The sequence below is a fragment of the Adiantum capillus-veneris genome, chromosome 10, assembly GCF_014529385.1.
Source record: "Adiantum capillus-veneris isolate H3 chromosome 10, ASM1452938v2, whole genome shotgun sequence".
NCBI classification, from domain to species: Eukaryota; Viridiplantae; Streptophyta; class Polypodiopsida; order Polypodiales; family Pteridaceae; genus Adiantum; species Adiantum capillus-veneris.
Genome location: NC_140940.1, coordinates 126,045,298 through 126,060,687, shown reverse-complemented (window position 1 = coordinate 126,060,687; position 15,390 = coordinate 126,045,298). Strand labels below are relative to the sequence as shown.

Below are 15,390 nucleotides of genomic sequence, written 5' to 3'. Positions count from 1 at the left end.
TAGGAGATCTCACTAGAGTTTTGATAAGATTTATTTCAGTGTGGGGTGCTTGCATGTGTGCATGTGTGTTTATACACTGTGCCTGCGTTTGCAGAGTGTGTGGGAGTCTCCACAAAAGAGAAAATGTGTGTGTGTGCGAGAGAGAGAGAGAGAGAGAGAGAGAGAGAGAGAGAGAGAGAGAGAGAGAGAGAGAGAGAGAGAGAGAGAGAGAGAGAGAGAGAGAGAGAGAGATGAAATGTTATATTAACGTCTTCAAAAGGCCAGAATGACCTATGAGACCAAACTGATACAAAAGTGGTGAATCTGTTACAATGCTGGGTACCTTAGTACTAAAGTACTAAGTGTGAAAAGTGTGAAAGTGTGAAAATAAATGTGAAAAACTAAATACAAAGTATTAAATAAACTTCTTAGGAGCATTCTGGGTGTCTGGCTAGAATGCTTCTAATCCTTTGTTGTAGTCTCCTCCGGTGAAGTGTGCTTCTGCATCTCGGTCGTGGTCGTCTCGATTTCCTAAGCTCAATCGCCCTGTCAATGAGGGTGCCTTTGGTATGAATGTGGGTACTCCTTTGTGCTGGCTGCTGGTCTCTTGCTTCGCCTGCCACTCCTGCTTCTCTCGATCCGAAGAAATCTGTGATCCGCCTCTGAGGCTGTAGTGTTCTTTGTCTTCTCATTAGATTATCCCTGTGCCGATGTAGTTCCAGTAGGTACAAGCCTAAGCATCTTTGATCTTGGTATTGCATGACTCTATCTAGAGGTCCAAAGCCTTCTTTAAATAGGCAATGGAAACGCCCACGTATCTCATAGTATACGGTGCAATGGCATATGTAGTGTAATTCTGTCTCCGCCTCCATTCCGCATAACTTGCAAATTCTACTCTCAGGTGGGATTCCCCTAAATCTGCCAAATTCAATTTCCAGCTGGTGTGAGGATGTACGAATCTGACCAATAGCACATCTCAAACCATGAGACAGGTGGGTATCCATGTAGCTCGGGCGAATCACAAATCCATCTTCAGATAGCTGTAGGAAGTTTTCTTTGTAGTCGGCCATCTTCGTGCCCAATTCTTGTGTAGGGTCTACCCATGTCCTCTTAGATCCTGACGGATGATTTTATTAATCTTTGTTCGTGTAATTGCCGGTGATGGAGCCTCAAGAGAGTATTGGAAGGGGGGTAATCTTTCCATATTGAACCCGTGTCTCTGAAACCACGAGGACAGTTGCGCATACCAGCATGATGTATTTCCTTTCATTGCTAATTGTCGAGAGGATTCAAGGGCCAGTCTAGTATATCGGCAATTATTTGTATCCCACAAACCACGTATAAAGGACACTGATCTGGTAAGAGCTTCAATTTCTATCGGAGGGGCAGCTAGTTCCCCTCGGGTAATCGCGTGTGGTACGGAGGCCTTGGCTCTAATCATTCGGGAAATCATAGATACCAAAGGTCTCTCCATTGACTTCCAATTATCCTGATCCACAGATTTGGGGACCCCATAAAGCATAGCCGAAGCCACCACAGTATCAAAGAGCCAAAGTTTTGTTCGTGGTTCCTGAAACTGCACTTGTGAACACTACAGACAGATGAAATGTTATATTAAACATCGTCAAAAGGTCAAAATGACATATGAGACCACACTGGTACAATCCTGGTGGATCTAATACAATGTTTGGGTGCAAAATAAAATGAAGTAAAATAAAAACTAAAATGAACATCAGTGTCCGAGGATGTGTGGCATCGGGCGTTGTCCAAGGATATTCTGTATTGGTTGTTGAAGAGCATCATCAATGTCCGCCTCTTCTGTAAATAGTTGTACTGGTGGACGTCTCCCATGTCGTGCTAGAATAGTTCCGATTCTCTCATTGAGCCTCCATCAATGTCGTGGTGGCCCTTGTAGATGTGGGTGTCTAGCTCTCCCAAGCTCAATGGCTCTGTCAGTCAATATACCTTAGGTATAGGTGGACTTTGAAGTCTGCTCAAGCTAATTGGATTGCCGAGTCTCTGCTATAAAGAAGTCAGTGATCTCCCTCCGTGAATGTCTCCCATTGTCTAATCTCCTCAAGAAACTCTCCCTGTGTTTGTGCAGCTCTAGCAAAAACAACCTGAGGTATCTTTGATTCTGATATCTCATGACTCTAGGCAATGGTCCAAAGCCCTCTCTGAATAGACAATGAAAGCGGCCTCGTATCTTATAGTATATTGGATAATGATACATGTGATGTAACTCTATCTTTGGTTCTATATGACACAATTGGCAAATCCTGGCCTTTGTTGGTACTCTCCTAAATTTGCTAAACCTCTAGTTGATGCGATGATATGCGCATTTGACCAATAGCACATCATATCCCATGGGATGAATGAGTGTCCATATAGGCATGTCTGATCACATATCCATCCTCTGTGAGCTGGAGAAGATGCTTTTTGTAGAAAGCCATCTTTGCCTGAAGCTTTCGTGTCGTCTCTGTCCATGTTCTCCTGGTGTCTATGAAAAATGGCTAGCTCAAATTTGGGCAAGAAGGTTCTCAAGCCGGTTCAAATTATGGATTTTTAAGTTATAATATGAGATTTGTAGTGTGATCATCCCTCTCAAATGTAGAGTTAACCTGCTCATATGCGTGTGAAAAGGTTCCAAAGCCGGGTCCACAAAAGATGTTTCTCGAGCCTTGGTCTAGCTGAATCTATTCTTGTTTGATGAGATGGGTAATCTTGGTCCATGTGAGGGACAAGGAGGGTGCATCCAAGCGAGTACTAGAAAGGGGGTAGTCTATGTCCGGTGGGGGAGCAGCAAGCTCTTCACGAATAATCTCATGCGGTATAGAGGCATTGGGCCCCCTAATAATTTGGGAAATCATAGAGACAAGAGGCATCTCTGCACATCTCTGCTCGGTTATGATGGGCTATTGATGGTCCGGATATTTGCACCCCATAGAGCATAGCTGCAATAGCCAATGTGTCAAATAGCCAGAGCTTTGTTCAAGGTTCTTGAAACTGAATCTGGGAACTCATCTTGTCCATGCTCCCTAAAGTTGCATATGCTCTCTGTTGCTAAATTGGCTTTATTTGACAGAAAAATAATTCTAAATAAATTATTGGAATTTTAAGTGAGAGGGTTTTTCTCAATGGAGACATCCGAGCATAGAGTATTTCTAGTGCGTCATTCAGAGTAATGACGGGAGCACTGCGAACATGATTATTTGTAAGGCCACCAAGAACGGGTACTTTTGATGCGTCACAGCGGATGGGTGACAAGGAGGATCGGGAAGAAGTATCCGACCATCGAGGAACGGACATCTTTGATGCGTCATATGATGGGTGACAGAGCATCGCAAAGGAGATTGTATCGTAAGTTCGGTAGGAAAGGGCTAGGTGAGGATATTCCTGATGCACCACAAGGTGGGTGGCGGGGGCATCAGAAAGGGAGTATTCCATAGTCGAGAGAAATTTCGAACTGTGTTAGAATTGTGCACAAGGATGAGCAAGCACTTGAATGAAGATGGATTCAGAGGAAACTTTGAGGAAAAAACAGTTGCTTTTTGAGAAAGCAAGTTGCTTTTCGGGAAAGCAGATGCTTTCCCCCAAGGAAGTCTATGTTTGCATTGCATCTGTGCCTGTGGTTGCATCCAGAAACATCTGGGAGGTGCCGTGTAAGCATTTGTTGTCAACTTATAAGGTTTATTGAGCTTTTGGGCAGGTTTAGACCAGTTTTTTAAGATTGGCCGGCTGCCCACTTGATAATTGAGCGGCCATCTGCAAAAATAGGACAAAAAGCTGGGCGCCCCTTCTCCTTGCTTTTCTTGGCAGCCAACGACCCCCCCGCCCCCCCCCCCCCCCCCTCTCTCTCTCTCGTTTTGTTTTAGGAGTCAGGTTGGGCACTCCCGGCCGTTCCAAAATAGTGCACAAGAAGAACGACCAGGAATATGTAGTATGCACCCAGGCTCCTAGGACAGACTCTCTCTCTCTCTCTCTCTCTCTCTCTTTCGGTGGCGCCCCCATCACCCCTATTCTAACCAGCCTCTTGGGCCTATAAAAGCACACAAGGTGCCCCTCTCACATGGATAGAGCGTTAGCAAGAACACTTTGCCGCCTTGGAGGAGCAAGAAAAAGGCCAGCGCATGGAACAAGGGAAGGCTGGTGCAGATTTCCGTCGCAAAGATGATGCCACTAGGTGATGCCCATGGCTGTCCAGAGTGTACTTTTTGTCGCCGGGACCGAGTAGGCCAATTGCATGGCGAAGAAGTGCCTATGGAAGGAGTTTCCGTCGCGACAAGCTGCTGTTTTTCTCTGTTTTCAGCCCATAAACGATGAAGACGGGGCTGATCTACGAGAAGGAACCTGAGCACACACCTCTTCTGTGTGTAGGATTGGAAGATATGTTTCTGTGTGCAAAGATCTCCTCCGCGGAATTGCTCTTCGAGAACTGAGTTGCATTTCAACGTTGAGACTTTGGAGGTAACGTTTTTCATGTTATGATCTCTGAGTGTTTGTTTGCAGGTGTACTACCTCTTCACAAGGGAGTAGGAGCAAAGGAAGGCATGACAGGAGAAAAGCGCTTTGAGGAACTAGAGGCCAAGGGTTTCGTACCCGAGTTTTGGGAAGTAGATCCACGGATCCGAGAGAGGTAGACTCTCGAGATGTGATCCGGAAGTTGAGATTTCCAAGGAAAGGACTTCACGTCCAAGAAAGTAGAGTTCTTCTGCAAGAAGAGGACTCTAGAACAGAGTTGGAAAGTTGCAAGGATACCATACCCTGAGTCTGGAAGGTGAGATCCACAGGCGAGAATCTTGGTTCTCGAGGATTCGGAATAAGGAACGGAAGCTCCTTGTAATAGGGTTCAGCCCTAGGAATTGGAAGCTGAGTCTTCCAGGAACCATCAAGTTTTATACTGGAACGAACATGGTAATATGTTCGGTTCAAGTGCTTGTATAGACTTCTCCTCAGTAATAAAGATACTATTAGGGGGGGGGGGGGGGGGGGAGGGAACAATTCATCTTCTGGTCCAAGTAGTGTGTCGATCTTCTCACTCTCTCTCTCTCTCTCTCTCTCTATTCATTTCTCTCTATATCCTCTAGCTTCAGTATTAAGTGATAAATTTTATTTATCCGAGTATATTCTATATTGTTATGTGCTTCCGTTTGTGACACTCATCGGTTTGGTTTGTGTTTCGGACCACTGAAGACCACTACTAGGTAAGTGTATACGTTTGTATACTCAACCGTCTGCTCACCATATGTGAAGGTCGGTGCAGATCACCTGACCCACTGTGCTTTGGTGTTGAACACTATAACTTTGGTCTTGCCAGGGTTCAACGACAAGCCTCTATCACTAACCAAAGTGTGCAATGCATCCAAGTGTCAATGCATCTCCTTTGGCGAAATTGAGATCAACACTATCTTCTGCGTACAGTAGAAATGAGATCCAAGTCCTTGCTAGCTGTGCTTCTCTGTCGCCTCCCCTCTCAATGTAATCTGAAACCTCATCTACATACAAATCAAAAAATGTAGGGGAGAGTACTCTAACATTGAATATGCTTAGATAACCCCTTGGGAGTATGAACTTGCCCCACGACTGTCCTATATAAAGCCATAAATTCCCAGAGCAGCTCTGTGGATACTCCCATCTCCTGTAGTCTGTGCATCAGTCGAGCTTTGGGAACAATATCAAATGCTTTGCAAAAATCCATAAAGGTACAATAAGTCCTCCTACCATGTGATCATGTTTCCTCAATAATAGCTCTGAGTATCAATATATGATCAAGAGTAGAAAAATCCCTCCTGAAACCCGCCTAGCCTAATGCCCGAATGCCTGCTCTCTCTACCCATCTACTCAACAACTGCTTAAGAATGGATGCATACAACGTGGCTAACGTGTGCCCAATCATGATAGTAGGGTAATTCCTCGATATCATGGGGTCTCTTGCCTTGAAGATAGGCACAATAGTAGACATGCTTCAAGTATCCGGAAAACTCTCACACATGGCTTGGTTGAACATTACTGTAAGAAGTTGTCATCAATCCATCATGATCATATGCTCTCTTGGTCCTCATCTTGTCAATGGCTTTCTTTACCATCTCGGCAGTGAAGAAAGTGCATGTTTATGGACGTGGCTCCGGAGGGCCGGGTAGAGATTGCTACCTTGGAACTGTGTAAAGAGATGCTGCATATGTGCCCCAAATCTTGGTTGATGTGATAGCTGGTGGGGGAGAATTGTCATGAAAAAAATATTCATGCTGCACTTGAGTCCAGGCTCAAGAATAGGTGGTACAACTCCTCTCTAACCAAGCAAGATAAGTCCTCTTCTTATGTCTTACTAGGCCCTAATTTTTGCCAAAAACCCTAAATTCCGGAAATCGCGGAGGCGGATTATTATAAAAAAAAAATAAAAAAAAATAAAAAAAAAATATTTTGGAAAATGATGAGCGACGCGAATTTTGCTTTTGCTTTTTTTTATAAAAAAAAAGAAAAGACTCTCTAAGAGAGAGAGAGAACTGATGCTTTTGATTTTAAAAGCTTTTGGGGCTCTGCTTTTGGGCATCCCTTGTAACCTTTAAATTAGTGGTGAGGGCCTCACTTCTCAGAGCATCCGGACGCAGAGTCTGAGAGTGAAACCCTACCGCTCTCTTGTACTTTGATGATTGATTAATATAAAAAGAAATACCGAAAGGGGCACCAGTCTTTGGGGCCAATATCTCTAGGCACGGAACTCCGCCGGGCCAGTGCAAATCTATTGTGATCTGTGAATTGTTTTGAAGTGGTTATTTGGTGCTGTCGCGGTTGATTCTTGACTTGGAGTGTCCAAGTTTGTTACAGTGGTATCAGAGCACGGCCGATTTCTCTTCTACGGGAAATCCGATCCCCGAATTTTTTTCCGCGGCATCTATGGCTTCAGGCAATGATCAGTCGACTCCCTCTGCATCTGGAGATGCGGGCTGGGATCACAACGAAGATTCAGACAGAGAGTATGGCCCGCCTCGGCCTCCTCAGGCGGAGCAAAGAGAGATGGAGCGTCGTCAATTGATTGGTGATGCAACAAAGATGATGCTCAATTTTGCCAAGGACCCGAAGATGGTAAAATATATGAACCAGACCTCTTTGAAAGAGGTACAGATGGAGTGGCAGAGAACCACAACACCACTCCCGAAACCCGCTCTCAAGAAACCTTCTGCCTCCAAGAAATATACGGAGAAGGAACTGGAGAACGTGGTTGATGCACGGATTGCTCAGCTTTTCGACGTGCAAAAGAAAGGCAAAAAGCACGGCAAAAAGCAGAACAAAGGTACTGACTTCCCGGGATATTTGGGTCGTCAATCGACATTCGACAAAGCAAAGAAACGGAAGAAGCGTGTTCGATTTGAAGGAGTACCCAGTTCTTCTTCTTCTTCTTCTGACAGTTCTTCTAGCTCCTCGGATTAGAGCGAAGAAGACAGAAAAAAGCAAAAAGCGAAGCAAGACACAAAGCTTCGGAACGGGCAAGAAAAAGGCAAAGAAGGCTACATCTTGCCCAGAGACTGACAGTTCTACTGAGGACTCGTCTACAGACAGCTCAGATTCCGATGACGGAAAGTTTTATGCGAACAAGAAGAATTTTTACAAAGCCAACCAGTATGACTTTCTCGAAGATAAAAGCAAGAAAGTCCGAGAGTTTAAGGAAGGTGGCCACTCGATCAAGTTTGATACTTTTCAGGATACTCAAATGCTTCGAAGGCTGTCTCTTTTATACAGCAGTTTGACATCGCTTTCGCGGGAGGACGCTATTCAGAGCACTCCAAGATTCGGAGAGCTGCCTCTTACTTTAAGGGGAATGCTCATACTTGGTGGTCCACGCTTCTATTAAGCAAGACTGTGCCAGTTACATGGCTAAAATTCAAGAGGCTTTTTATTTCTTCTTGGTTGACTCAAGAGTTTGAGCAAGATATACGAGCTGCTTGGAACCATCTCCGGATGACCAAGAGCGATACAGTGAATTCTTATTGTGAAAGATTCTGGAGCTCTTTTCTACCCGCCTCTTCATTCAAGAAGATCTCATTCAGAGAACAGATTGAGCGGTTTACCTTGGGTCTACCTACAGAGATCCGAGACCACTGCTTGGAACAGAAGTCAGCTTCTATTCAGGAGTTGATGAGTCATGCGAAGCGGGGCTTTGCAATTCACTCTGGCAGTTTGACCTACCCCACAGATGAGGCCATGACACAACGAGCCGAACAGACTTCTGGGAATGAAAGTAGAATGAAAAAGAGCAACCCAAAGAAAAAAAAAAAGGATGCACGACCCAAGCTTACTCCTGAGGAGAGAGCTCGCTTCATCAGAGGGGAAGTGCTTTGGATGCGGGGAACATGGACATATTTCCGCAAAGTGCCCTGATAAGGCACAGAAAGAACAGAATGATAAAGACGACGACAGGTCTGAGAGTTCGAGAGCAGCTGAGGAATGTGGCAGAAAAGGCAGATAGAAAAGCAGAACTGGTACCACATGGCGTGGGACCTGCACCGAATCTAATGAATGAAAGTACAAACTTTGCCGCTTTCGGGGCAAAGTGAAGGATCAGGAAGCTCTTTTGAAGGAGCCAAGGCCAACTTCTTTTCACTTGGAATTGGCGGCTCGATTTGGAACTACGCCCGGCAGACTGACGCCACAGGCGGAGGTAGTTCGACTGGCACCCGGATGGGATGTTGCCATTACACCGAGCATTGGCAAACTTCGTTTGCAATGACAGGGGTGTTCAGGGCACGTGAGTGACGTTCTACTCGCGATCCCTTGGTACCACAAGAACTACGCCGTGGTTGACTACCGGGCTGAGAAAGCGACTTTGATAAATGAAGGGTTTAGAGATTGTACTTGATGAACTTCAGTTTTCTTACTCATTCTTTTGGGAGAACTGAACGATGGATAAAGGTTGAATATGTTTTGACCTGAAGAAAAGAATGCCAAGATTTTTTTTCTCCACGCTCATGCCGATTGCTTTTGAGAGGGCCTGAAGATCATACCATTGATCTGATATCTGGAAGCACGCCACCGAATCGGCCACCTTATCGTGTGAGCCGAGTACAAAATGAAAAGATTATGAACTCAGTGAAAGACCTCTTGGAAAAGGGTCTTGTCCAGCCTAGTACTTCACCGTATTGCTTTCCAGTGTTGTTGGTTTTGAAGAAAGACGGATCTTGGAGAATGTGCATCGATTATAGCACTCTCAACGAAATCACCATCAAGAACAGATTTCCGATTCCTAGGATCGATGATATACTCGACAGGTTACAGGGATCCTCATGCTTTAGCAGGATTGACTTGAAGAGTGGATATCATCAGATCAGGATAGCACCAGGAGATGTCTACAAGACAGCTTTTCGGACGACTTTTGGGTTATTTGAGTTTTTGGTGATGCCTTTTGGCTTAACCAATGCTCCTGCGACATTTAACCGGACGATGGACAGGATTTTTCGAGAGTACAGGCTATTTGTTGGCACTTTCTTTGACGACATCATTGTTTTCTCCAAGAATGAGGCAGAACACAGAGATCATCTGCTTCAAGTCTTTTAGGCATTACGAGATCACACGTTAGTGATTAATGCAAAGAAAAGTGAATTTTTCCTACTAGAGATACACTTTTTGGGACACATTGTGTCAGCAGCAGGAGTGCGAATGGACCCGGCCAAGATAGAGACTATCCGTGATTGGCCCGATTTGAGGAATGTCCAGGAAGTTAGAAGCTTCTTGGGACTGTGTTCGTACTACAGGCGGTTCATACGAAAGTTTGCAGAGGTTGCTTCCCCTTTGCATATCTTGACACAGAAAGGAGTACCTTTTTCGTGGGGACCCACAGAGGTGACTGCCTTTCAGACATTGAAAGAGAAATTCACTACAGGACCAGATTTGACTTTGCCGGACTTGCAGAAGTCATTTGAAGTATTTTGTGATGCTTGTGGTCGTAGTCTGGGTGCGGTCTTGATGCAAGAAGGCCATGTCATAGCTTACGAGAGCCGTTTGTTCTCTAGGCCGGAGATGACAACACAGATTTATGAGAAAGAGCTTTTGGCGGTTATCCATGCTCTTACTCAGTGGCGGCATTACCTACTCGGAGCGGATTTTACTGTCTTTACAGACCATCAGAGTTTGCGCTACTTCTTGTCACAGAAGCAGCTTTCGGAAAAGCAGATGCGGTGGGTGAACATCTTGTCACAGTTCCACTTCCAGATTGTCCATGTGCAGGGACAGAAGAATGTGGTGGCAGATGCTTTGTCTCGGAAACCGTTGGTTCTGGCTATTTCCGCTATACATCATAGGAGCTTCGAGGATATGGTCGATCAGTGTGCCACAGATACAGATTTTGCAGATATTTTCACACGGATGCAGGATGGGGAGACAGTAGCTGGATACTCCCTTCGGGAAGGCTACTTGATGAAAAAGACTATGTTGTGCGTTACACAGCCGTTGAGGAAAAAGGTTATGATTGATTGCCACTGTCCACCTTTTACGGGTCACCGCGGCATTGCTACCACCATGAAAGGGGTAGAGAGAGATTTCTTTTGGCGGAGATTGAAGAAGGATGTGGAAGAGTTTGTGTGCAGTTGCTTGGTATGCCAGAAGGTCAAGTTTGACAGGCATAAGGCACAGGGATTGTTACAGCCTTTACCCATACCCACCCGCCCCTGGGAAAATATTGAAATGGATTTCATTTTTTTAATCTCCCGAGAATACAGAATGATCACGATGATTTTCCGATTACATGGCACGCCTGAGACGATTGTCTCCGACAGAGACCCCAGATTTATGAGTTTGTTTTGGAAGGCAATTTGGGAGAACATTGGCACGCGGTTGCAGTTCTCGTCATCGTTCCACTTGCAGACTGACGGGCAATCTGAGATTGCCAATTCAGTGATTTATTGAAGTCTTGTATCTCACATCAGAAGACTCAATGGGAAAAGAACTTACCTTTGGTGGAATTTGCCTACAGTAACACGATACACTCTTCGACGGGGAAGATGCCATGTGAGATTGTTGAAACTGCTGCGAAGGTTCCATCCTTCCTGAGCACGAAAGATTAGAAATTTGAAGCGGATGTATATTCGCGAGATTTGGATACGGCTTTTGCCAAGGTTCGCGAGACTTTGCAGGAGTCTCAAGAACGACAGAAAAAGGCAGCGGATCGCCATCGTCGCGACTTGAAACTGAAGAAGGATGATTGGGTGCTCTTACTTTTGAGAAGGCACGTCTAAGAAAGAAAAAGGGAAAGGAGAGGCTTTTTCCAAAGCTTGGTATGTGATACTACGGACCTTTCCAGATTACTGACAAGATAAATGATGTCTCCTTCCTGAAACTGCCAGATACTTGGAGGATTCACAATGCATTGCATGTGAGTCTCTTGAAACCTGTTAAGGGTGATGTGCCTGATGATGGGGAGCCTGATGAGCAACCCAAAGTGGAAGAAAACGAGGAGATCCTTGTTCCTGAACAGATTTTGGCACATAATGATACGAATAAGGGTAAAGTCCGAAGGCGGGTTCTTGGTTAAGTTCAAGAACTTTCTTGCATTTGATGCGAAGTGGATGGAGGAGGAGGACCTAGCAGATACTCCTCGGATTGTGAAACTTTACCTCGATGTTTTGGTTTAGCATAGTCTACTCCAAACGGAACCCAGAAACTCAGCTTGGCCGAAGATCTGGTGCAGTGGGATGCACAAGAGGGGAGTCGCTCCACTCCTTTGTCAACAGATGCCTCGATTTTGATACTAAAGTCACTAATGTCTCTTTGAGCTTCAGGGATACTGAGAGCTGACAGTATTCTGCTGGATGACTTTATGAAATGGAATTCCTGATTATGATACTGATTTGTTCTTGACTTCTTGTGAGTGCAGGAACTGATAGCCGAAATGACTGCAGCATTTTGGTCTGATTGATCTCGAATAGACATGGTTGCAATAGGGGTTAGTCAATCGGACATCGATGAGGTCCCGATTGGACCTAGATGTGATTGCTAGCTACATTGCCGATAAATCATGGCCTAAGATCCGAATGAATGTTGAATGTCATGTGATGTCCTGTGATGTCTGGTGATGTCCTGTGATGTCGTGTGATGTGACTGTCGATTTTGTACATGTGCTAGATGTGCGTTCCTAGTACGTAGGTACTAACAGTCAGTGTTTGCTAAGACGGTTTATGGCTTTTGTCGGTTTTGCAGGCGTAATCGCGGTCGATTACAATGCTTTCAAGAGGGGGGTATGTCACAAAGTGATGATGTGGCGGACAGTAGAAACCCTAAAATTCCTGCAAACCCTAATTTTTGCCAAAAACCCTAAATTCCGGAAATCGCGGAGGCGGATTATTATTAAAAAAAAAAATAAAATAATTTTTTTTTTTGGAAAATGATGAGCGACGCGAATTTTGCTTTTGCTTTTTTTTATATAAAAAAAGAAAAGACTCTCTAAGAGAGAGAGAGAACTGATGCTTTTGATTTTAAAAGCTTTTGGGGCTCTGCTTTTGGGCATCCCTTGTAACCTTTAAATTAGTGGTGAGGGCCTCACTTCTCAGAGCATCTGGACGCAGAGTCTGAGAGTGAAACCCTACCGCTCTCTTGTACTTTGATGATTGATTAATATAAAAAGAAATACCGAAAGGGGCGCCAGTCTTTGGGGCCAATATCTCTAGGCACGGAACTCCGCCGGGCCAGTACAAATCTATTGTGATCTGTGAATTGTTTTGAAGTGGTTATTTGGTGCTGTCGCGGTTGATTCTTGACTTGGAGTGTCCAAGTTTGTTACACTATCTGTGTCTGTCTATGAATAATGGCAGCTAGAAGCACCTCTCTGAAAGTCCTGCGGTATCTTGTGTCAAAGTCGACGGTGCGGAACCGTAGAGACCAAGGGAAGAGAGAGAGAGAGAGAGAGAGAGAGAGAGAGAGAGAGAGAGAGTCTCCTGAATCAATCAACCTTGGCAATGAATAACTGAATGTGTATACAATGGAGGCAAGAGGTTGCTTACATAGCAAACTCAGTAAATTGCCCTACTAAAGACTTTGACAAATAAGTAAAATAAATACCTAAAAGCCAAACTAAATAATGGGATCACATTCGGCAGTTTACTTGAGATGCCAAAACTCTTAACACCCTCTTTACAGCTCATAGTGGACATCAATAGTGAGACCAAGTCGATGAAGAAGCTATCATGGATACCCCAGCACCGGCCGGGATACTGGATACACCTTGGTGTTGCTCTCCTCAACTTTGTACTTGAAAGTAATGCCATCTTGAGCATCGTTTGCCTTTTAGAAACTTTGAACTGTAGTCCACACTACGTCCAATAATCCCAAATTGTGAACTGTGAACACATCACTTCAAAAATATAAAACTCCAAGACAATGAACTGATGGAACACATCCTGTCCATGATCTGACCAACAACAATGGATTGGTGCTCTCATCCATAGTGTTTTAGACATCTGATTGGTTTCCTGCTAGATGCATGTCCATTGAACTCCGACCTACGGGTCCAAACACCAATAACTTGAACTCCAACACAAGGGTCCAAATTAATTATAGGGAGCATTCATTGCCTCTCTCTGCCACTCACAAGCCTCTCTGGCTGAAGCTAGTGGTGACACCAGTCATTTGACTAGAAATTTGACGTCGAGGCCACTATGACCGCCGCCACGTGTGCCATGCCGATCTCCTCTATCCAATCTTTATTACCGTAATCTCTGTCTAGCTTGCCTTTGTCCTTGTCTTCCTATGAGTTCCTGCTTTTGGCTTTGGCTTCAAACTCTCAAGCCAAACAAAGCGTCGAGTCACATTCATGACTATTGTGATCGTACCTCGTGGGTACCAAGGCAGCTAACTGAGCACTGATACTGTCATCCTTGTCCAACTGACCTTTGCCGCTATCCTCTAGCGAACTCCTCCATTTGCTTTTGACTTCACAAACTCGAGCCACAATTTTTTGGGTTCCTTGAGAACTGTGCCGGTGCATAGGTCGCTAAATCGATGGTTGACGATCCATTATCCATAGCTTTTGGTTGGTTTTGGTCGATGTCGTTGGCCCTTGAGCAAGGTAGGGACATATTGAAGTTGCAAGATCTCGTAATCGAGTACCTTCTCGCACTCCAAAAATGGCCTGGGTGCATAGTCTCGGTCGTTCTTCTTGTGCACTTTTTTGGTGTATGAGGGGAACGGCCAGGAGTGCCAAACCCGACTTCCTGAAGTGTTGCTCTAGTCTCTCTACACTCCTCATGTAAGGTGCAGCGGAAGTGAACGTTGAACTTTGCTCAAGATGAGTGCTCTGATTTGTGCTCAAGGGTTCCTTTTACTTACGGAAGGGAGAGCCTTCCGTTCCTTTAGTGAGAGAGTGCAATGGACACAAACGAAGTGGATACACTGGGAATGAATGTGCTAAGACGGAGAGTTATAGAGAGAAGAATACGACACCAGAATGTTGTCAAATCCTCCTCCGAAGGCCCCACTCTCTATGGCGAGAGCGGTCTACTTATGATTGCACAAATCTCTACAATGCTTTGGACTTGCAGACAATGTCGACGACGATGAGGACGACAACGAGATAGAATGAAATCTGGGAATGCTAATGGCTGAAATCTGCTAATCTTTATTTGCTGAATTCTGACTCTATGTCGATGACGATGTCGATGGCGACGGTACGACGACGATGCGCTGAAAACGCAGATGCTGAAATCTGCGTTTTCTGGGCTGAAACTATAAACTTCGATGGATTTGACCATGCGGCGAGGATCTGTTGTGAGGAGGTGAAGTCTGCGAGGTTTGGGACTTCTATTGCTGGTACTGACTGTTGAAAATTGAAAACGCTAGTGTTCTTGATGGTCTTGTCGCGAAGATATGCAAAAACGTTGAGGATCAGGCTGATGCAAAAACGCTGGGCTGAATCTGTATTCTGCTCCAAAAACTCTAGGCTGAATTCTGTCCTGCGAGGGAATCTGCTAACGCTAGAAGATCTGCTGGTCTTGCTGTCGCCAAGAATTTGCAATTGCAAACACGTTGGCTGATCTGATGCAAAAACGCTAGGTTCTCAGATGGCTAAAAACGCTAGGTCTATTGCGGGTGTTGGTCTTGCTGAGAAGTTGCCTGTTGAGCAAGGTGCTCCTGTTGCCTCTTCTGCCAAAAAGTGCTAGCGCTAGGTTTCTATATATACAACTTAGCAAAAGTCTCCTACCTACTTTCCAACAAAAGTCACTTAAAAATAATAAGTGAAAAATGTCAAAAATAGGTCTATGCACTGTAAAAATGCTCTTGATGGGATTTGATGGGAATCTGATGGTCATGCTGTGTGCAACCAGAGGATATGCATCTAATCTAAGTGTCTAGACATGCACGGTTTGCGAACAGACTCACAAAAGTGCCAATACACTTTGTATTCTAGACTGACTTGATTGAACTGAACCC

General features: G+C 44.8%; 1 protein-coding gene across 1 annotated transcript in view; it reads left to right on the top strand.

The window, feature by feature from the left end:
* Window positions 1-15,390, top strand: part of LOC147449595 (valine--tRNA ligase, mitochondrial 1-like) — a 44,988-nt gene that overhangs the window by 3,299 nt on the left and 26,299 nt on the right. The gene's annotated exons all lie outside the window — the stretch shown is intronic.